The sequence below is a fragment of the Pelmatolapia mariae genome, linkage group LG8 (assembly GCF_036321145.2).
Source record: "Pelmatolapia mariae isolate MD_Pm_ZW linkage group LG8, Pm_UMD_F_2, whole genome shotgun sequence".
Taxonomy (NCBI): domain Eukaryota; kingdom Metazoa; phylum Chordata; class Actinopteri; order Cichliformes; family Cichlidae; genus Pelmatolapia; species Pelmatolapia mariae.
The window spans coordinates 28,892,565-28,906,167 of NC_086234.1; positions in this window are offsets into that span (position 1 = coordinate 28,892,565).

Here is a 13,603-nt window from a genome sequence, read left to right on the forward strand (position 1 = left end):
AACAGTGCATGAGTAGGTACATAGAAATTTAGTGTGTTTTTGCTACATCTGTTTATAGGACCACCCTTGCAGAATGAGTTTAGTGAATATCTTGGTGAAGATTCATTTATAAAGTCTATGGGTTTTTTATTGAGACACTTTATTTATGCTGCCAAACAGAGTCAAACAGACTCTGGCCTGACAAGTATTGCACTAATGTGTGACCCTCACATTGTGATATAATGATTCCAAAAAGTACAATGTGCTACAAAGCACAAACTTTGTGCCAGAATTATGTGCCAATTTTCACTGTGATGATAAACTACACACAACACATTCTCAAAGAGTGATTACATAGTTTGTAGCACCATATCAACTCAGGTTTTAAAAGATCATCAGCAATCCTTTAAAGCAGAACACAGACTTCTTTCTATATGATTCCCCAGTGAGGTGTTTCATAAAGTAGTGTTGGCAGTTGAGCAAAGCCCTCTTCAGTAATTCAGGTTCTGTTTGAGTTTCACAGAACAGATAAAATAACCCTCCAGAACAGTCCAGTTCTGGCAAAATAAGTTTTAACCCCTAATTCACCACTGGTGCTGTGTAAATACCTTATTAAGAGGTATGATTCTACAATATGACCGAGAACATTCCAAAAATCAGGCAGTCCACTTGGTGACACTTGGTGAAACTAGATTCAGAGTGGGGCACTAGTCATCTGCATGACTGATTTGGAGTGAGGGGGAAAGGAAAAGAATGAACAATTTGGACACTGCAATGGGGAAAGAAAAGAGAGAGAGAGCATACAGACCATGAATTAAATAAATGAAAAAACACAAACTATGGGTGGCAGTACCTGAGACAACCAGGTGGTGTTATATGAGTGTTCTCCAGAAATACAGCCAATTTCTTTCTGAGTAAGAGTTGAAAAGATAGTTTTAACCCGATGTCCATATTAAATATGAGCTAGAGTCCACATGATTTACAGCCTTGGTTAGAATTTGTAATAACTGTCATTTTTGTCAAGGGACAGAAATGACAATATATGTAATACCCTGTGTTTCCTTGACTCATTACTGAGTGGGGAGAGGTGTGTTTTTTAGAATTTAGACTGCATATAAAAGGTGTACTTGAAGCCTCAAGGTTAGTTTTGGTGCAGCAGCCATCTTTGTTTTTTGGAGCGAAAATAACTATTTGTAAGAGAGGGCAGAGTGCCAAGTTGACAGTGACAACATTTTGTGTCCTTTGTGTATACTTGGTTTAATTTTTTACTTTGCACTTGCACTTTTACTGTTTCAGTGTGTTTCAGTTTATTTTAGTGTTCCATTATATTTTTTTGTCAAGTCTTTTTTCTCTCTGTTAGTTACTTGCTTTTCTATTTTGATAGCATTTTGTCTCTGTTGCTTTGTAGTTTTACTTGCTTTGTCTCGTTGTTCCTTTTACTACTGCATTCCCCACCTGTTTCTTCTCCCCTCATTATCTCCGTATTGTGTCACTCTCCCCTTGTCCTCTGTTGCATTGTGTATATACAGTCAGGTCCATAAATATTGGGACATCGAGACAATTCTAACATTTTTGGCTCCATACACCACCACAATGGATTCCAAATGAAACGAACAAGACATGCTTTAACTGCAGAGTGTCAGCTTTTATTTCAGGGTATTTACATCCAAATCAGGTGAACGGTGTAGGAATTACAACAGTTTGCAAATGTGCCTCCCACTTCTTGAGGGACCAAAAGTAATGGGACAGAATAAGAACCATAAATCAAACATTCATTTTTTAATACTTGGTTGCAAATCCTTTACAGTCAATCACAGCCTGAAGTCTGGAACACATAGACATCACCAGACGCCGGGTTTCATCCCTGGTGATGCTCTGCCAGGCCTCTACTGCAACAGTCTTCAGTTCCTGCTTGTTCTTGGGGTATTTTCCCTTCAGTTTTGTCTTCAGCAAGTGAAATACATGCTCAATCGGATTCAGGTCAGGTGATTGACTTGGCCATTGCAAAACAGTCCACTTCTTTCCCTTCAAAAACTCTTTGGTTGCTTTTGCAGTATGCTTTGGGTTGTTGTCCACCTGCACTGTGAAGCGCCGTCCAATGAGTTTTGAAGCATTTGTCTGAATATGAGCAAATATTATTGCCCGAAACACTTCAGAATTCATTGTGCTGCTTTTGTCAGCAGTCACATCATCAATAAATACAAGAGAACCAGTTCCACTGGCAGCCATACATGCCCACGCCATGACACTTCCACCACAATGCTTCACTGATGAGGTGGTATGCTTAGGATCATGAGCAGTTCCTTTCCTTCTCCATACTCTTCTCTTCCCATCACTCTGGTACAAGTTGATGTTGGTCTCATCTGTCCATAGGATGTTGTTCCAGAACTGCGACGGCTTTTTCAGATGTCGTTTGGCAAACTCTAATCTGGCCTGCCTGTTTTTGGGGCTCACCAAAGGTTTACATCTTGTGGTGAACCCTCTGTATTCACACTGGTGGAGTCTTCTCTTGATTGTTGACTCTGACGCACATACACCTACCTCCTAGAGAGTGTTCTTGATCTGGCCAACTGTTGTGAAGGGTGTTTTCTTCACCAGGGAAAGGATTCTTTGGTCATCCACCACAGTTGTGTTCTGTGGTCTTCCTAGTCTTTTGGTGTTGCTGAGCTCACCAGTGCGTTCCTTCTTTTTGGGAATGTTCTAAACAGTTGTTTTGGCCACGCCTGATGTTTTTGCAATCTCTCTGATGGGTTTGTTTTGTTTTTTCAGCCTAATGATGGCTTGCTTCACTGGTAGTGACAGCTCTTTGGATCTCATCCTGGCAGTTGACAGCAACAGGTTCAAAAAGCAAACAGCACACTTGAAATGAACTCTGGACCTTTTATTTGTTCATTGTAATTGGGGTAATGAGGAAATAACACACACCTGGCCATGGAACAGCTGAGAAGCCAATTGTCCCATTACTTTTGGTCCCTTAAGAAGTGTGAGGCACATATACAAACTGTCATAATTCCTATACTGTTCACCTGATTTGGATGTAAATACCCTCAAATAAAAGCTGACAGTCTGCAGTTAAAGCACATCTTGTTCGTTTCATTTGGAATCCATTGTGGTTGTGTATAGAGCCAAAAATGTTAGAATTGTGTCGATGTCCCAATATTTATGGACCTGACTGTAGCTATGTCTTCCTAGTGTTCCTGGATGTTTGGATATCCTGGCTTAGTGCTTTACAGATCCCAAGATTTATGGACTTTTTCATTCCTGGGCTTAGAAGCTTAATGTTTTTCCTGTCTTCTGCATTTGGGTTTGTAAATTTTCAAGACACACAGTGGGTCATGACAAAAAAAGCCATAAGGCCTGCTTTTTTAAAACCAAATTTTTATCTATGAAACACCTCTCTGGCTTGTGTTATTTAGCATGTGGCACATTTTGTAGAAATTAGAGCGCATAGATCTTTTCAGTTTTATCCAGTGAAGATCATTTCACTCATATTCTGCTTTTGGGGTGAAACTGGTGTTGATTTGAAGAATTTGAGTCATACCACTCATCACGTCACATGTTGAAGGTTAAACACATTTTCACTTTTATGGCACCATATCCCACTCTGATCGAGTGACACTAACTTTTAGCCTGATGTCGATGACTGTGCATGTGTTGTGTTGTCCTGTCCCAGTGTTTCAACAGCTTTAAGTGTCTTCCCGGGTGGGGTAGGAGAATAGTCAATGTTAAAATGCCATTGACACCAGCTGTCAAATGTGAGATCCTTTTAATGTCACATGAAATAAAAAATAAACAAATGGATAAAAGGGGATGCCAATCTGAGCACTGAGTGTTGCCTGAAATAAAGATTTACTGTGACATGCCTTACGAGTAATTGTTCTTATTATGTGCAGGGTCCCCCCACTGAGGATCCTGTGCTCATCTTCTTATTATTTTGTATTCACTTTTAAACAACTTAACCTGTGGAAAAAAAGACATGACACATGAGAGATGCTTAAGACAAAGCTGACTTGATAAAACAACTGATGCTAGATACATGTTGCACAACCAAGCTATCCAGCTCATTGCCCCATATTGGCTTGTACTGCAGAAAACAAATGCAATACAATGTGCTTTGTGTAGTTAAATTATTATGGCACAAAAACACTACTGTCTCAAACTATACATAATTTACAACGGTGAGTCAGATTATCTAATGAAGTAGTCTGACAAGTCAGCTTGTTTGCATCTCCACTCAGTTATGAGTTTGCTAAAATATGGTTGCATGTTGTAACCATGAATGTTATCACTGTATCTTGATTTTGGTCACTACATCTCAAACACATTTCTGGATGTAGAAAAGCATAACACAGGTGTGGACCCATCTATATGTGTCTGAATACAGCAATATTTAACAATAATGTCTGAATATAATAATGATTTTCTTTTTAAAAGCACTTATTTAGGTCTGTGAATAAGCTGTAAGTTTTATATTTAGTACAAGAGTTAGGAGAAAAGGAGATAGCAATAGTGTTCTTCAATATTTAGGGGGCACTGCTTGTCAAATCAAATGCACAGCAAGAATTATTTAATTGTTATTATTTAATTAATTATTACAAAATATTTATATTGTGGCATGCAGAGGAAACTTAGCAAAGAAACTCTACAGAAAGTTGGAGCTTGTTGTTCAACCCCAAGCTGGTAGGGGTGCTACAATGTGCTTCAAGGGTCAATAACAGCATAACAGAACTCACTTATGGTACTGCATTCTTTCTATAAAACAATAACTGTCAGTGACTTTGTACCGTAGTATAAACACAACATTGAAGATAACAGTTAAAAGTGACGTAACCATAAACAATAAAACAAGAACATCTAAACAGCAGCACATGTCCCAAGGCATGATGGTAGAGAACTAGCTGCTCCCCCAACACGCAACAATATTTATCTTATTTATGATGTAGCGTTGTAAATGACAATCAGTTGAGATTTTTAAAAAAGCCCTCACCTAACTCCTGTGTTTGTCTCAGCATCTCTGATACATAATGTATCATCATCGTCTTCATCCATCACATCCCCCACACAGAGCGCTCCTCTACAGCCGTGGGCAACTGGACTGACCCACTCCAGCAGCAGAGAAGTCAAAAAAATTATGCGGATGTCTCTGATGTGAACATGACCTATTTTGATGTCCTACAGAGATCTGCAGACCTGGCTTTCTTCCTGCTACCCTGTTCTACTACCTACACCTGCCTGGACAGCCTGGTATGTGTACAACAGCTCTTTCTGGGTGTGATGTGGCTTATAAACATACATTTTTAGCTAATTCTAACAAATCTGCTGCACAAATGTCCAGTCTTTCTGTTGCCTCCCCAGCAGGTGTTTCTGGACTTTCTTCATACATAAAGGTAGTTTCCTAGTTTTACTATTTCTTCACACATATTGTTTATTTTTCAGTGCTAGTTGTGTAATATGAATAAATGGTTGCAGTTTTAAATGCTACACTTTACCATGCATTCATAAGCTGCATAAGCTGCATTTGTTTTTGGAATAAAAATGCAGCTTAGTGATAAACATACAAATTTATGATGCTGGTTTAATCTTATTGCCTTGGTGAAGATAACACTAAATGGTAGATAGACTGATTCTTACACTCAAAGCACTTTCTACAACATGCTACATTCACACAAGCACTTTTTTTCTATGCTTAAGTGCTTTCTATCAAACATTCATACTTGAATGGATGCATCATAGAGCAACTTGGGGTTAGTATCTTGCCCAAGGATATTTGGCATGCAGACTGGATCGACCCACTAATCTTCTGCTCAATAGATGACCTGCTCTATCTCCTGAGCTACAGCACAACATCACCACATATTATTGTTATAAGCAAGGCTCAGGTGTGCCCAGAAAAGTAGACTCAAATAACTCACAAGTGTAGTATAAGATATACTTAAAAAGTATAGTACTAGAACACATTTAAGGTAACTGAATGACACTGCTCAGAGTGAACTGCTAAAGGCGAGATCTAAAGTGTTCTGCAAGGAGAGGGAGAGTCACAAAGGGAGTCAGAGCAAAGGAAGCTTATAGTCATGGAAACAATAGTTTACTTGAATTTGCCAACAGAGGAAGGACAGGGAGTGATATAGGTGAGTGTAAAATTATTGCCCTCCCTATGAAATTTCTCTAAAGCTTTTCTACAAATTCTCCTGAGGTCTTTTCTTAAAACTGATAAAATGACTTTTAAAATAGCATTTCTAAACATACTAGCTTTCTTTTGAAAGCATAACTTATTGCTGTTTGCACACAATAACAAGATAATTTGAGAAAAAAATTACCAGATCAATATTATTTGTGTAGAGAAGTCCGTGTTAGGGTGGACTACATTACCCAGAAGGCTTTGTGTGGCTAAATGATACATCCACGACCCAACTTCATATACCAGTGCAATGAAGGCTCTCAAACAGAAGTATGGTCAGCCAAGACAGCTGGTACAGAGTGAACTCAGCGCCATCATGTGTACACCACCCATAAAATCTGACTCTCAAGCTTTTGAAGCTTTTTGCCTGTCAGTTGCTAGTCTAGTGGGGATGCCTACCACTATGGAAGGGGTGGGAGAGCGTCAACTCCACTGTGGATCCCACGTAGACTGATTACTCCCTTTGAGTTATCTGGATAACTTTGCAGAGTACTGCCTCAACCGGGGCATCCTATTGTCTGCCGACAGAGAAGCCATTGCTGGAAGGGAAAGTCAGTAAGCACTCCGAAACCAAACACAAAAATAAGTTGACCTCCACTTATTATAGAGCCGACTTCACAGCTACAAAACCATCTGCTGTGGCCCATTAGGGTTCAAAGGCTGTTGTAATGCAGAAGGAGAATGTTTTAAGCCTTATTGTCCTTTCTGTGAAGCGACAGAGCATTACTTGAGTGGATGCAAGGATTACTCCAGGCTAGACACGGACTGGATCAAAAATAAGAATAAATGGTGGAGATGTGACTGGAACCATTCTGCTGACAACTGCACGCTCAAGAAACCCTGTAGCACTTGTGATGAGCAATACCTCCTTGTATTACATGGCCTTGCCAAGGCTAAAGAACAAAACCCTAATATTCTGACCATGTGTACTCCATCCAGTGCCATCTATATAGACCATCCTACTCTGGTAGGGTGATGCTGAAAGTTGTAAGAGGCCACAGTGGGAAATACCATAAATGCTTTTGCAGTGCTGGATGACGGTTTGGAGAGAACCATAATATAAAGCAGCTAAGTCAGACCTTCCCAAAGTGTGGGGCCCGCCCCCTAGGGGGGGCGCACAGCCATTGCAGGGGGGGCGCGGCATGAAAGAGGGGGGGGAAACAAAACGCTTGGACACTGCTAGCACGGGGCGGCCACAGAAACGCAAAGCAGGAGATGAAGCATAGCTGAATATGTTTCCAAACGAACTTCATTCTAAGCCAAAGACTAGAAAATATGGTGAAGCATATCTGCCCTTTTGCTTCACCTGCACAAGTGCTGAGGTAGGTCTCCCCTGCAGAATTGGTTTTCCCTGTGTCGGGAGCACGCGCTGGGCTCTTCAAATCACGGACAAACAGTATCCCACAGCTGTTTATGTTTTTGAACCCATTTTGCACAGAGAGACATTTTTTGAAAAATGTATTGATAGCAATGTTGAATATTATTACACAGGGAAAAAACAACTACACGTAAAATAATTACACTGTGACGCCTCTGCCTTAATAAATGGAGGGACAGTAACTGCGTGTGTATATGTAAGCGTGTAAAACCTGCAGATAGTCAGATTAACAGTATTTTGTCTCTATCTGCCATTCTGCAATTCGTCTCATGTAAACAATAACGTGGCGCACAGCGTGATGTGAAAAAAGGTACATACTTTTGACGTTGCGTGATGAACTCTGTATTCCTCGTCCACACGTAAACGCAAAAAAGGAGTTTAAAAAATCTCAGTTTTCGGTGATTCGAAACACCGTTTACGTGTGGACGAAACAGCTGCGTTTTCAAAAATACCCATGTAGGTGTGGACGTAGCGTGAAAGAGTTAGTAGTTTATTTTATTACTACCTGTAATTTATTGCAGATTACTTGTATTTGCTTAATCTTTTACTAAATGTTTGAGGTGTGAAATAAACCGCAATGGAGCAAAATATGGGTGTGTGTGGTTGGAAGATGTGCGCGTGCGAACATTTTTCTTGTAAACAAAGGGGGGCCCAGCAAAAAAAGTTTGGGAACCACTGAGCTAGGTTATGAGAAACACCCTGGGTGGGAATGAGATTTTCTCCCTGTATAGAGATGATGGATGGCTGAGTGGCTGACAGAACCAAATACTGAGCTACAGGTAGCGGGGACGCTGGAGACTGAGCTACAGGTAGCGGGGACGCTGGAGACTGAGCTACAGGTAGCGGGGACGCTGGAGACTGAGCTACAGGTAGCGGGGACACTGGAGACTGAGCTACAGGTAGCGGGGACACTGGAGACTGAGCTACAGATAGCGGGGACACTGGAGACTGAGCTAGTGGCAGCTGAGCATGTGACACTGGAGACTGAGCTGAAGGTTGCTGGGCAGCTAACTGAGCTGAAGGTTGCTGGGCAGCTAACTGAGCTGACTCGGTGGAACTTTTAAACGGCTCGGGCAATGCTGGCTTTTTAGTCTCTAGGGGTCCAGAGTCAGCTGAGGGAGGAAACTCAGCCTCTGGGGAGGCCCTAATTTCAATTACTGCAACATTACCACTTAATGTCTTTGAATTAGTGTCAGTAGTCCAAGAAATGAAACATTCAGGTGCACACTGAACAGTCTCTTGAGGTGGCAGCTTGGAAAATAAAGCAGTCCTAGTATCATCAGAGCTGGGGTTAATTGTCTCTAGGGTGAAAGCCACAGCTTTAGCAGACTCTGGGATAGCTGATACGGGGTTAACAGGCTCAGAGAGAGTTAATCCAGGCTCAGAAGAAGCAGAAGAAACACAGCCCTTTGTTTTGTCAGAAGTCTTAAAAATACCAACCTGGGAGAGGTCAGTTACGACAAAGGTAGGTAAGCTACGCGTATTAGCTCTCATCGACACACCGCGAACAACCCCAGAAGAAAAAGTCTCAAAGTTCAAACCAGTAATATTGTCCTTTTTACTCACCGCAGTCGGCCGCTTCGATATCCCGAGGTCCGACTGTGGCGAGGGGCATTGACGGTTCAAAGGCTGGGCATTTCCCGTTCAAAGGCTGGGCAGAACAGCCTCCGCCGGGCCAGGCAGTGAAGCATTAGTTGCTGGGTGGGTGGTAGCAGCCGGGGGGTGAAGGCGAAGCTCGTTCAGAATGAAATTCTGTGCGGGTGAAGAGAGCTGAACAGCCAGGGGAGACCAGAAACCAATCGCTGTAGCCGGTTAGCCACAGCTTGACGAAATTCTTTCCCCTCATGCTCCAGCCACAAATTAATCAATTTGTCCACAGAGTACACAATATCCTCACGGAGCTCCTCGGGCGGGTCGAATGCTGCTGGGTCCATGTATGGCTGGTTCGTACTGTCAAGGCCAGCGGGGCAAGCCGTTTGTAAATTATTAAAGGACCCAAAATGCAAGCACTGTTTCTGATGAGAGTGAGCTTTATTGAAGAGGATGACAAACAACAACAAAAAAAAGGGTGAGGGTGGCGAGAACAGAACTGACAAACCTAAACTGGGAAAACTAACAAAACTAACCTGAAACCAGAACAGAGATGATGCAGACCAGAGAACAAAACACCATATAACGCAGACGAACCAGCAACTAACAGAGGCAGACACAAGGCTTAAATACACAGAAGGATAACGAGGGAATGAGACACAGAAGGAGGGCACAGCTGGGAGTAATTAGACATGACGGGACAGGGCAAACGAAAACTGAACACACTGACATCAGACACGGACCTTCAAAGTAAAACAGGAAAACACACACATGCAAAGACACAGACTCAGAGACGCGGGCTTAACACAGAGACCTGACTACACTAGAAGGGATATACAGGCAGGGATGACACAAAACAGAGGGAGCAAAGAATGAACACTGGGAAACCAAAACACAAACAGTCATAATTCATAATAAAATCAAAAGTAAAAGTACAAAACCAAAAACACTGGGTCACCAACCCAGGACCGTGACAAAACCGTGTCCTTCTTCTCACCTCGTTAGAATGGGAGAAGGGGCTACCTTACCTGCAGAACATTACCTTACCAAGATGCTATATCCCCCCTGCTACAGACTCTCCAAGTTTCACCTTTGAGCTGCATCTGTTCTGTGATGCCTCAGAGAAAGCATATGTATCTGTAGCTTATCTGAGGACCACAGATTGCCACGGAAATGTCAGCACTTCATTTCTGATGGTGAGATCCTGAGTTGCTCCTTGGAAGAGATTGCCCATGCCCCATTTGGAGCACAGTGGTGCTCTCACTGGAGCGCAGCTTGCTAAGACTCCCCAAACCAAGCTTACTCTACCACTGCAGAACACCACCTGTGGATGGACTCTACTATGGTGCTGACTTGGTTACAGTTTCAGTCTTGCCATTACAAGGTCTTTGTTGGGACTCAAATTGCTGAAATCCAGGAGCTCACCAGTTTTCACCAATGAAGGTATGTCACGTCAGTGGAAAACCTGGCTTATGGTAAATGGCCTGTATTTATATAGCGCTTTACTAGTCCCTAAGGACCCCAAAGCGCTTTACATATCCAGACATCCACCCATTCACACACACATTCACACACTGGTGATGGCAAGCTACATAGTAGCCACAGCCACCCTGGGGCGCACTGACAGAGGCGAGGCTGCCGAACACTGGCGCCACCGGGCCCTCTGACCACCACCAGTAGGCAATGGGTGAAGTGTCTTGCCCAAGGACACAACGACTGAGACTGTCCAAGCTGGGGCTCGAACCGGCAACCTTCCGATTACAAGACGAACTCCCAACTCTTGAGCCACGATCGCCCCACGGCTTATGACATCTCAAGGGAGAAGAAACTCTGTAGTCCTTCATCAGCCAGTCATTGGGCGCAGGGCACCCAGTTTTTGCAACACATTTTGGAGCACTGGCCCTCCCAACCTACTGGCAGTGTTACAGATGTTATGCTAGGCTTGTCACAGTGGCGAAGTCTTCTACTCCAGACCCTAGCAACTTAACATCTTGGGAGGAGGGCGACCAGAGGAGGGTAGGTGTGGTGGGTTTGGTAGCAGTGTCAGGGAGGCTGGCAGGGCAGGGCATCCCAGACATCTAATAATGCCTTTCCTGTTTTTAGCAGCTGGCTGGAACCAGAGAAGTAGGAGAGACTTGAGCCAAAGACACTGTTAGTGACACTGAACTCTTTGGTTGGTTCAGAGTAAACCAGAACTGATCCTGTGCTAAACTTGTTCTTAACTTAACTTCACTTATTGAGCTTTTATTTTTATTTTTTGGAGCCAGCTTTGATGCATCCAAATAAAGGCCTGATGGAATTGGCAAGCTAGGTTAGAGCCAAAGCAACTTGGCAATAATTCCTAATGAAACAGTTAGTGGGCTTATTGCCATACCATCCTGAGCACACCACCAACAACAAAATTGTCTGACCTTGGAAGCTAAGCAGGGTCGGGCCTGGTTACTTTCTCCACGAGATACCACCTGCGAATATCAGATGCTGAAAACCTCTCTCTGTGAATCACCACCTTATGAAGGTGGTGATTTTGTGCATTTCAGTGATCCTAGGAGCTACCTTGTGGGGGGCAGTTTGTCCCTGGTAGGTTCTCCTGAGGCAAATTGGTCCTGGTTGAGGGGCCAGACAACGAGAGAATCTGACAACTCCTATGGTGAATAAAATATCAATGATCCAGTTTACCCTGCTCAGGACAAGGGCACTGGGGTTCAACCCTGAAACTAAGTCTAAGGTAGGGTCTTGTGGACATGTGAGGTTTTGTATGGACTCCACTCTGATGGCCTCAGGATTTCATCTTTGCTTTTTGCAGATGATGTGGTTCTCTTTGTAACTAACAGTGTATTTCAATGTTTTTCCTTGTGTTTGTATTTGTAAGTTTCCTTTAATCGTGGAACTTTGTGTTGTAATTTGCTGTAGCGGAAGTAATGTGCAACATGGACTGAGTTTGTGGTGACACAAGAGCAGAGAAGCATGGCACACCGTGAGTTCTGCCGCATCATCCTACTGCCTTTAAACTGGACTTAAGTTTTTAAGGAACTCATATAAGTTGAGCTAAATTAGACCCAATTTGTGGACTTACTGTTGAGAGGAGTAGCGGCTCGCTGTGAGGACCGGACTTTCTCCCACTTGGCTACAGCAGGCAATGAGGTGTGCTCAGGGTGCCTCTGTTAATTTGGGTTTCAATGAAAGTGCCACGAAAGTGCCATAAATAGGCATTTATGTATCTATACCTTTGTTTGTTTGGGTTTACTGTGATAAGAGTGTTATTGTAAACATGTTGCTGATTGTAATTGTTTTGTTTGGGTAGTTCTCATGATGATGATGATGACGCTAAGTGATTTTGTCGCTGAACGTTGAATAAATCATCTGTAAACAAGAACTTGTCCGCGTGGTGGCTGACGGGAGCAACACTCTTAATTTTATCAGGTGATGCGGGGCCTCCCTGCTACTGCAGATAAGGAGGCGGTCCGCTTGCCTCCACCCCAGAGAGAAGGGTTACACCTCCTGGGTCTAGGTGCGGCTTGCCCCTCCGGGGGCGGGGGTACCTGGACCTGGGATATACAGTATGTTTGGGGAGTGTGATTGTCTGTGCAGTGTCTATTTGTGTCTGTCTACACGTTGGGTAAGTGCCGAGTATTTGGTTGTGTATATGGGGGTGGGAATGCACGTTTGAGTCTGCGTGCGCCTGTTCGTCTGTGTCTATATGTCAGGTTGGGTCTTAGACTCGACCTCTCTGGGAACATCTCAGGCCCTCCAAAGTACGGAGGCCTATCTCCCCTCACCACACTCCCTGCCGGTGGCTGATGCCCTCAGACGTTGGTGTGCTGGTGGTTCTTGTCGACTGGGGCTGGGCACTCATGTATGTACCGGGTCACTCCTGGTGGCCGATTGGCGGGGCCTGGCGCCTGTGGCCCGGCTGGGCCCCTTCCGGGGGGTGGGGTGTCCTCGGGCCTCTGGACCTGAAGCTCGGTCCTCTCTGGCGCAGCTGGCTGCCGGCAGAGCCCACGGGCACGCCACTGCAACCCCCTCTGGCCTCCTCTCTGTGGCTGCTGGGTGACCTCTCGTTTGGGACTCTACTCAGCTCTTCCCAGGAGGGTGGCACGGTTCCCCCCCCTTTGGTGGTCCTCCTTGGGTCCTCGTACTCTGGGGCCTCTGGATGTCTGGGGCCTGGATCTCCTCCATACCTGCTTCATGCCCTGGGGGACGGGGCTATGGCTCCCCACACTCCCTAGCAGATTGTTACATGGAGAAACCTTTGGAATACAAGCGTGCTGATCCACACAGGTGTACACACGGGTGTTCACAGACACAAACTACACCTTTCTTGGCTGCTACCTCAAAGCACATTGTGCGCTGTCTATCTTGCGTGCTGCACAATAACATTTAATATTTAGTATCTACTGTTATCTACTGCTAGCTAGTTTATTGTGATGGTGCTGTATTTATTATGTTGCTGTTTTTTGTTTGTTTGTTTTCTCTTCTGT